The following is a 9,395-nucleotide window of genomic DNA, read 5'->3' as shown; positions in this document are numbered from 1 at the left end:
CAATTGAGAAATGACATCAATTTTTTTTTTCAAAAGCAGGGCGAGTCACTCTATGAAGCTTGAAAAAGGTACACAGAGATGCTCCGAAAATGCCCACACCATGCCTTTTCCAGATGGTTCCAAATCTAAAAACTTTCTATAATGGAGTCTCCCAAGCCTCAAGAACCATGATCGACTCATCAATAACAGGTTTCTTACATAGGAAGACACCTGAGGAAGCATTGGATCTAATCAAAACAGTGGCGGCTATTTAAAAGGACCACTAAAAAGGGTGTGATGACATTAGACACCATGAATGCAATTCTAGCACAAAATAGACTTATGTCTTAACAACTTTTTTAACTCACAAAGCAACTAGAATAGAGGCAGGTTTCAGCCATTGGAACCCAAGCCTCGTGTGACTTGTGTGGAGGAACAAATCCGAGTGAAGGGTGTGAATTGTGCAAGGAAGTCCATTTATCTACTGAGCAAGTAAGTTTCATGGGACATTCTTTAAGCGTAGAGAACGACCCATTCTCAAAAACTTATAATCCTGGCTGGAGGAATCACCCTAATTGTGGTTGAAAAAATCAAGCACAAAGGAATGTCCTATACCAACAGCAAGCCAACCCTCAGAAACTATCACCGCTCGAGTTCGCTATAGAGAAATGTTCTCAATCCACTGCCACCTTTATGCAAGAAACCCAAATCTTCATACAAAAAACAAGAGCAAACTTCAAAAATCAAGAAGCTTATATCAGAAACCTAGAGGTGCAAGTGGGACAAATTGTCAAGCAATAGGCAGAGTAGCCAGTTAATTCCTTTCCAAGTGACAAATTCCAAACCTTATAGAGGAATTCAAGGCTATTTCCCTAAGGAGCGGAACGGTGGTTAACAAGGAGGTTCTTAAGGAAGATGAGAAGAAAATCGAAGAGCTGTTAGAAGAGAAAAAGGAGGAGAAACTAGAGTTAGAAAAAATTAATGATATATACTCTAAATTTAATTTTTATCGTAATTTTCTATTTGGTTTTCAGAGTTTAAGATTATTGGAATCCAGACATTTGAACGTCTTAGAACTATTGATCCAATTGCTACTGAATTTTTGAATGAGACTGAATTTGGACACATATCTCGTATTGGAAGAGTGTAAAGGCATTCAACAATGTTGACATCCTTGATTGAAAAATGGCATCCAAATACACACACCTTCCATCTTCTTACTAGTGAATGCACGATAACATTGGAGGATGTAGCAATAATTCTTGGCCTTCGGTCTGATGGCATGCCAATTTTAAGGTTAACGATAAGCAGTCAAAGCCTTCTAATGGATGAGTGCATGGATCAGAGCCTCATATAAGGTCTCCCAACCACAAAAGATTTTCTCCAATGTTCTTTGTTTTACCAACTATGCTTTGTGATAGTTCATGGTGTAATTGAACTTTGCTTGCACATCTCCAATCACATATCGCACTTTCAAAGATAGGTCAGCTTCAACTAATGACTTTATCGCTTCTGCAATTGTATTTGAGTCCAGCTTGCAGTGTGGTCTTAAGAAATGGTAGATTTGGTACAAGTGTGGCTACCGTTATAATATCTTATTTCCCAACAATATTTCTTTCGGATCAAACTTACCCTGATAAGCGAATTACAATTGTTGCCATATTGTACATATTTGGCATAAAATGCCATTGGTTTAGACTCGTATACCTAGTAGTCAACTCCTCTATGAATTGTATAACCTTTAATGGCTACAACTACAACTTCTTTGGAACTGAATTCTATCCCAATTACAAATTTGTCGTTTGTAACAATAGGTGGGTCTGCAACAATACCACAAAAAGCAATTATACAATATAATTTACCAAACCACGGTAGAATAATCAATTCATAGTACAAAAAATATATCTACTTTCTTAATATCATATTCACATACAAGCAGTCAAATACTCAAAAAACTCTGATGCATTCAATGCCACAAGGTCCAAAGTGCGCATAAAAGACGGCTTCTCAAATGGATGTTGTCTTGTTAGGACATTTGCCACTTCTTCTACATCTAGCTCATTAATGTAATCAACATCGTCTCCACCTATGCTTGGATCATCTATTTTATAGTTGCCTTCAAATTCATCTTCGCTTTCACTACTGTAGCCTTTCCAATCCATGTCTCCATCGGCTTCTTCAACACTATAAGTCAAGTGTTCGAACTCAATGTATAGTTTGATGACAAAGTCTTGTTGTCGACTTTCATGATCTATTGAAAATATTTCTTGCATCGTTGCTTTATCAGTTACATACTTCATCTCGAATAGTATGAATCCTCCAAATACTATTACAGGATATCTATACACAACACTAGTAATTCTTTTCAATATATAAGGATCTATCTTCTCACACATCAATTTTACACCTTCAGATGTCTAAAATAAAATTTGGCCATTATAATACACTCTCAAATAAACTCTCTCACCCATTTTTTTCCAATATTTTTTTTAAAAAATTAGATACAACAGCAACAAATTTACCAAAATGAAAAAAAAACAGAGACGTAGAGTAGGAAGAAGAACAACAAGACGAGGAAATGAATGCGAAACTTGGCTAAGACCTTATTGCCACTGCAATTCATTTTTTTTATTTTCTGGACAAATTGTCCCCTTCATATGTCAAGTCACTACAAGAAAAATACCCATTCAGGTACACTTGAAAAGTGTAGCCAAAAGTGAAAAATATGATGTCTTAGGCTACGGCTACGCTTTCTGGGCTACGGCTACGTTTTTCGGGGTGATTCTTATTCGGCCGTTGCCTATTCTCAAAGGCTACGCTTTTTTGCACCAAGGGTTACACTTTTGGAGTTTGGGAATATGGTGCGATTTTCAAGTGATGCTGTTCAGGACCAAAGGCTACGCTTTTCAGCCTCTATTTTTACCAGAATACTGCATCACCTGAAAAGCGTAGCCACATTGTATACCATGGCTACCGTTTATAAGTGTAGCCTTAGGTTCCTCTTTTTTTTTTTTGGTATACCATAGCTACTGTATATAAGTGTAGTCTTAGGTCCCTCATTATTTTTTTTATTTTCTGTATATATATATATATATATATATATATATATATATATATTTTTTTTTTCTAAAACCTAATATTTAATAATATAATTATACATATAATCCTATATTTTTAATTAAATTAGTAAAATATTATAAAATAAAAATAAATACATAATAATACAATCCAATATTCTTTAAATAATAAAAATTATCCTTAAACAAAATTTAGGTTGCCATAATAAATTAGCAGCCATAAGATCTTCTATTTAGGAATAATACAATTTATTTATCTAAAAATAAATTACTTCAAAATCAATTGCACATGTACAGGGCGAGGTGGTTGTCTTTCTTTTTGTAAATCAGATGTTGGTACTGCCTGCTCCGATTGAGGCCTGGCTAACTGACGTTGGCGCATTTCCTTGTTTGAGAGTATGCTGCTAATAATCCTTGCACTACCTTCATGCCTCTAATTCTGCTTCAGAGGTGTTGAGCCAACAATTGTTTTGGCTGAAGATGTTACATTATTCTATTCTAATAAACTATCTAAATCAGACCGCTGCACAATAAGAAACCCATCAAAATATGAAGTGATAGCATGATCATACATGATAAGTTCATAAATCACAATAAAAGAAACCAAAGAACAATCCATGCCAGAACTTATAGTGGATTCCTGATTCATCATATTCCATGTCATGAGCAATAAGGCAGTATATTAGAGGAAAATAATCCTCAAAGTCACTTTAGTATGAACCATTATGCCAGTAAAATGATATGCATCATAATAGCATCTATAAGTAGTACTTTTTCTATAGTACATTGACCTTTTTATCATTAACTGACAAGTAATAAACAAGTGCCATCCTTAATAAGCTGACTTTCAATATAATGCATAGTCAATGAACTAGATAAGAAAGACTGAATTAACTTGACTTGGATAAGCGTAAATTCCAGGTACAACACTTGATTCCATTCTTTATTTAGTATTCAACCAAACTTTCAATTCAATTTCCTGTCTTTATTATGCTTTACCAATAAAATGTGTTTATTTGGCCTCTTTAAGTTTTTTTTGGGTTATAATGTATATAGGCTTAAAACATTTAGTGGTAAGTTTGGTCCTTCCTATAGGTTATTCCTATTCCAACTTTAGGTCTTTGGCTAAAACTAACCATTGAAGTAGACTCTCTAGAATTCTATAAAGCATGCATATTTAAAAATTGAAATCAGTTTGGTGGTCTCCAGGAATGATTTCACATGTATGTATGCAACCAAAGCACATGAAAGTTATAAGAAATAAGAGCGATGTGTACCAGAGGATTGATCTTGTTAGAATCATTGTCAAGTCTATTCATAGCATCACGCACGCAAGCCAGATCAACAACAACAGGGACAATAGTAAAATCCTACAAAGAGGTAAACAGAAAAGGTTAAAAGAAGAAATCCCACTACGCAATATTTCCTAATCCTGTAATCCATATGAATAAATAAAAAAGAAAAATAATAACATACAAATACATAACCATATCAGTCATTAGTGTGATGCTACAATAGAATTCATAACCTCTGTTACTACTAAGGTGAAAACTAACTAAAATATAAAGTGAATGAAACTGAGTTCTGCTCTTTAACTTCAAACTGCTGAAACGAGTGGTTTCTAGTTTCTACCCCTTCAAAAGACATGACTAAATAGAACAAGAAGCTGCAGTATACCTTTTGACTCTCTTGGGATCAAAAATATAAAAATTTAGTCAACAAATTTTATTATCAGAATTAAGTAAAAGCATTTTGCAGGTGAATAGTAAGTTAAAAATTAAAATTATTAGCATCTGCTTCATTAGCTGTATAGCTGCAAAGAGAAAAGCCCAAATAATAAGTCTTATGTGCATTGATGGCAGCCAGTAGAGAAGCGAAATTGATCACCAATAGTAACATATTCTTCTTTAAGAATGGGTTCAATATATAAAATCGTATCAACATAAGCATTAAGCCACACAAATAAACACAGTCTTCCACTGTAAGATTCCACTAATGGTTGACTAATCACCTGGATGGAGCTGCTTGTGGAACAATGGGGTGTAAGCTATTTCCCTCTCTGCCGTAAGTCGTTATGCCATCTGAAATTCTTTCAACACGGCCTGAAAATCTTTCGTGAGTTTAGCATATGCTATCTTCTTGTTTGCCTACAAACACACACAATAAATACATTAAATGCTTCTTTTATTTTATTCTGGTCAATGTAAGAGAACTCAGGGTCATATCAACCAATACATTTAACATATAATTATAACTAAAACAATCCCAAACATGTCCAGCAAAAACATTCATTCAAAAACGAATCTCTATAGAGAAATTAAATAAATAAATGCAGATCAATTAAATAAGCGCAATATCTGAAATATTGAACAAGCCATAAACTAAAAGTACAATTCTGATCAAGTCTTGTGCTAAAACTAAAATTTAACTTAAAGAATGCAAGCGGTTGGAATCAAACTCTATTTCACTTGGTCATAAACTTGCTCATAATACCATGGTGGAAAATAAACTCTGACGACCAATGTTGGAAGAACAAACAGAGCAGGCTATACGGATCCCTAAAAAATGCATCCAAATTGTTGTGTTTATTCAAAAATCATTTCTATACTGCTAATGCTTATCAATGACTGATTCATGTGCATATTTCAGATATTCAAAAGTGTAATGGACTTTCATGTGCATATTTCAGATATTCAAGTTTCACTTCAAAAGTATTAGAATGATTCATGAACTTACAAGCATCAATTATTCTCTGGAACATTTCACTAACATCTTTATCTGCTATGTTCTCCTTCTCAAATAGTGAAAAATGTACAGTGGCCTACATGGGGAAGGGTCATCGAGTCAATATAGTGAAAGGAAGGAAAACAAATCAGGTAATATCGTAACCAGGTGATTCACACATTATTTAAGGGATCAGACTTTCATAGCCATATTTTATTTTATTTCAGTTCATTAGAATCCAACAAATTTAGCTTGAGACCTAATAAAAAGAATTGAAACTACACAGTACTTGAAACTATTAATTAGTAGAATTGAAAGAAAAAGAAAACTAATAATAAGCAACAAACATAATAAGCAACTAATCTTGGTATTCCTGCACAACAACTAATCATGGCCAAGCTCACCTGTGTTAATGGAATAAAACCCCTAAATTCACGAGTTCTCCTGCGCTGCAACAATAGCATGCATGTTCATCAATTCACGATGTCACAGATTATTGTACCAAACCCCCAAATTAAAACCTAAAATCAGAACCCTAACCTTGCGAATGAAGAAGGGCTTTCAGTTGAACACAGAGTCTTCGTGATGTGACCACGCAGCGAAAAGAAGCGACGATGAATATGAGTGGGAATATGAGTGAGCACAGAGTCTTCCTGGAGTGGTGAGTGGTAACGCCGTGAGTGGTGAGTGGTGATGGCAAACGCTTTTCTCTGATTTGGGGGTGATGACGATGGTGAGGACGGCACAGCGACGATCAGTGCAAGATGGCGAAGAGGAGCGACGGTCAGTAGTGCAGCAGTGTGGAGAGTGGTGAGTGCGGGTGAGTGGTGAATGGGGGCGACGACGGTCAATGGCGAGAGTGAGAGGGTTTCTTCTTGTAGTGAGAGGGTCAGTGGCGAGAGCGAGAGTGAGAGGGTCAATGGCGAGAGTGAAGAGAGTGAGTGGGGGGCGACGATGGTGAGCTTTGGAGGCAGGGTTTCTACTTCGCGATGGTGAGTGAGCTTTCGAGGGTTTCTGAAAGGGGATGAAGGTGCTTTGGAGGTGAGTGAGATTTGGAGGAAATGGATAAAAATTTTACCAAGTGTGAGTTTGTTTTTAGGAAAAAAGAGGAAAAAATTTCACTAAGTGTCAAGTTTTTTGGTCTAAATACATTAGGCATCACTTTTAAAATGCACCCAAAATTTAACAAATAGGCTATTCTTTAAAAGCGTTCTCTTTGATACGAAAAGTGAACTTATAGATATCAATCTATGGCTACGCTTTATAAGTGATTTCTATAATACCTAAGGCTACACTTTAAATGATGCCGCAATTGTGTATCCTTTTTTCTTATAAAAAGGCAACACGGAGAAAAGCGTAGCCTATTCGAATAGGCTACGCTTTTCAAATGTAGCTTAAAAAAAGTGTGGTTGAATGGGTATTTTTCTTGTAGTGAGTCGCCCCCACCATACCTCAAGTCGCCCCCCACCATCTATCAATTCGCCCCCTCTATTTTGTGCTATTAAAAAAAAACTCCGTACACCTGTGTAATAATCGTTATCCCTCCAGTTTTCTAACTTTTCTTTATCGTTTTCAGTTTCTTCACAAATCGATGGCAGCGATTTTTGCTAAAATACTAATTCACATCATAATGGAGAATAACACTAAAATACTCTAATATTAAAAAAATGAGTCTCAAATAACATGCGTTTTTTTAATTTAAAAATAAAAATGACTTAAATTATTGATGTATTACAAATTCACAACATAAATAAAATAGAACAAAAATTTCACTAGTGAATGCACGATAATATTGGAGGATGTAGCAATAATTCTTGGCCTTCGGTCTGATGGCATGCCAGTTTTAAGGTTAACGAAGGTTAACGATAAGCAGTCAAAGCCTCCTAATGGATGAGTGCATGGATCAGAGCCTAATATGAGGTCTCCCAACCACCAAAAATTTTCTCTGATATTTTTTGTTTTACCAACTATGCTTTACGATAATTTATGGTGTAATTGAACTTTGCTTTCACATCTCCAATCACAGATCACACTTTCAAAGATAGGTCAGTTTCAACGATTTTATCGCTTCTGCGATTGTGTTTGAGTCCAACTTGCAATGGTCTTAAGAAATGGTAGATTTGGTGCAAGTGTGGCTACTGTTATAATGTCTTATTTTCCAACAATATTTCTTTTGGATCAAACTTACCTTGATAAGCCAATTACAATTGTTGCCATATTGTACATATTTGGCATAAAATGTCGTTGGTTCAGACTCGTATACCTGGTAGTCAACTCCTCTACGAATTGTATAATCTTTGATGGCTACAACTACAACTTCTCTGGAATTGAATTTCATCCCAATAACAAATTCGCCGTCTGTAACAATAGGTGGATCTGCAACAATACCATAAAAAGCAATTATACAATATAATTTACCAAACCATGGTAGAATCATCAATTCATAGTACAGAAAATATATCTATTTTCTTAATATCAGATTCACATACAATCAGTCAAATACTCAGAAAATTCTGATGCATTTAACGCCACAAGGTCTTAAGTGCGCATAAAAGACGGCTTCTCAAATGGATGTTAGCTTGTTAGGACATTTGCCACTTCTTCTACATCTGGCTCATTAATGCAATCAACATCGTCTCCATCTACATTTGGATCATCTATTTTATAGTTGCCTTTAAATTCATCTTCGCTTTCACTATTGTAGCCTTTCTAATCCATGTCTCCATCGGCTTCTTCAACACTATAAGTCAAGTGTTCGAACTCAATGTATAGTTCGATGACAAAGTCTTGTTGTCGACTTTTGTGATCTATTGAAAACATTTCTTGCATCGTTGCTTTATCAGTAACATACTTCATCTCGAATAGTATGAATCCTCCAAATACTATTATAGGATATCTGTACACAACACTAGTAATTCTTTACAATATATGAGGATCTATATTCTCACACATCAATTTTACACCTTCAGATGTCTAAAATAAAATTTGGTCATTATAATTCACTCTCAAACAAACTCTATCACCCAATTTTTTTTCAATATTTTTTAAAAAAATTAGATACAACAAATTTACCAAAATAAAATAAAAAACAGAGACGTAGAGTAGGAAGAAGAACAACAAGACGAGGAAATGAATGTGAAACCTAGCTAAGACTTTATTGCCGCTGCAATTCATTTTTTTTTATTTTCTGGACAAATTATCCCCTTCATATGTCAAGTCGCCCCTACCATACTTCAAGTCGCCCCCCACCATCTATCAATTCGCCCCCTCTATTTTGTTCTATTAAAAAAAACTCCGTACACCTGTGCAATAATCGTTATCCCTCCAGTTTTCTAACTTTTCTTTATCATTTTCCGTTTCTTCACAAATCGCTGGCAGCGATTTCTGCTAAAACACTAATTCACATCATAATGGAGAATAACACTAAAATACTCTAATATTAAAAAAATGAGTCTCAAATAACATGCGTTTTTTTAATTTAAAAATAAAAATGACTTAAATTATTGATGTATTACAAATTCACAACATAAATAAAATAGAACAAAATTTTCATTTGCTCTTGAGGTAGCTAAGAAATTCTTACACTTTTTTCTAATTTCTTAAAATAGATCGGTT

General features: G+C 34.8%; 1 long non-coding RNA gene and 1 other non-coding gene across 2 annotated transcripts; both read right to left on the bottom strand.

Moving 5' to 3' along the window:
• On the bottom strand, positions 1–107 carry LOC112768006 (small nucleolar RNA R71). Its single transcript, XR_003185451.1, has one exon. It is a non-coding gene; the product is annotated as a small nucleolar RNA R71 (small nucleolar RNA).
• A 3,091-nt stretch (positions 108–3,198) lies between these two features.
• Positions 3,199–6,983, bottom strand: LOC140179883 (uncharacterized). Its single transcript, XR_011873747.1, has 6 exons — positions 6,321–6,983; positions 6,185–6,229; positions 5,793–5,877; positions 5,068–5,203; positions 4,334–4,426; positions 3,199–3,579 (listed from the first exon to the last, which is right to left on the bottom strand). It is a non-coding gene; the product is annotated as an uncharacterized lncRNA (long non-coding RNA).
• Between the last annotated feature and the right edge of the window lie 2,412 nt (positions 6,984–9,395).

The sequence above is a fragment of the Arachis hypogaea genome, chromosome 2 (genome assembly GCF_003086295.3).
Source record: "Arachis hypogaea cultivar Tifrunner chromosome 2, arahy.Tifrunner.gnm2.J5K5, whole genome shotgun sequence".
NCBI lineage: Eukaryota > Viridiplantae > Streptophyta > Magnoliopsida > Fabales > Fabaceae > Arachis > Arachis hypogaea.
Note: the sequence above shows the minus strand (reverse complement) of the source record. Positions and strands in the feature narration are given on the sequence as shown.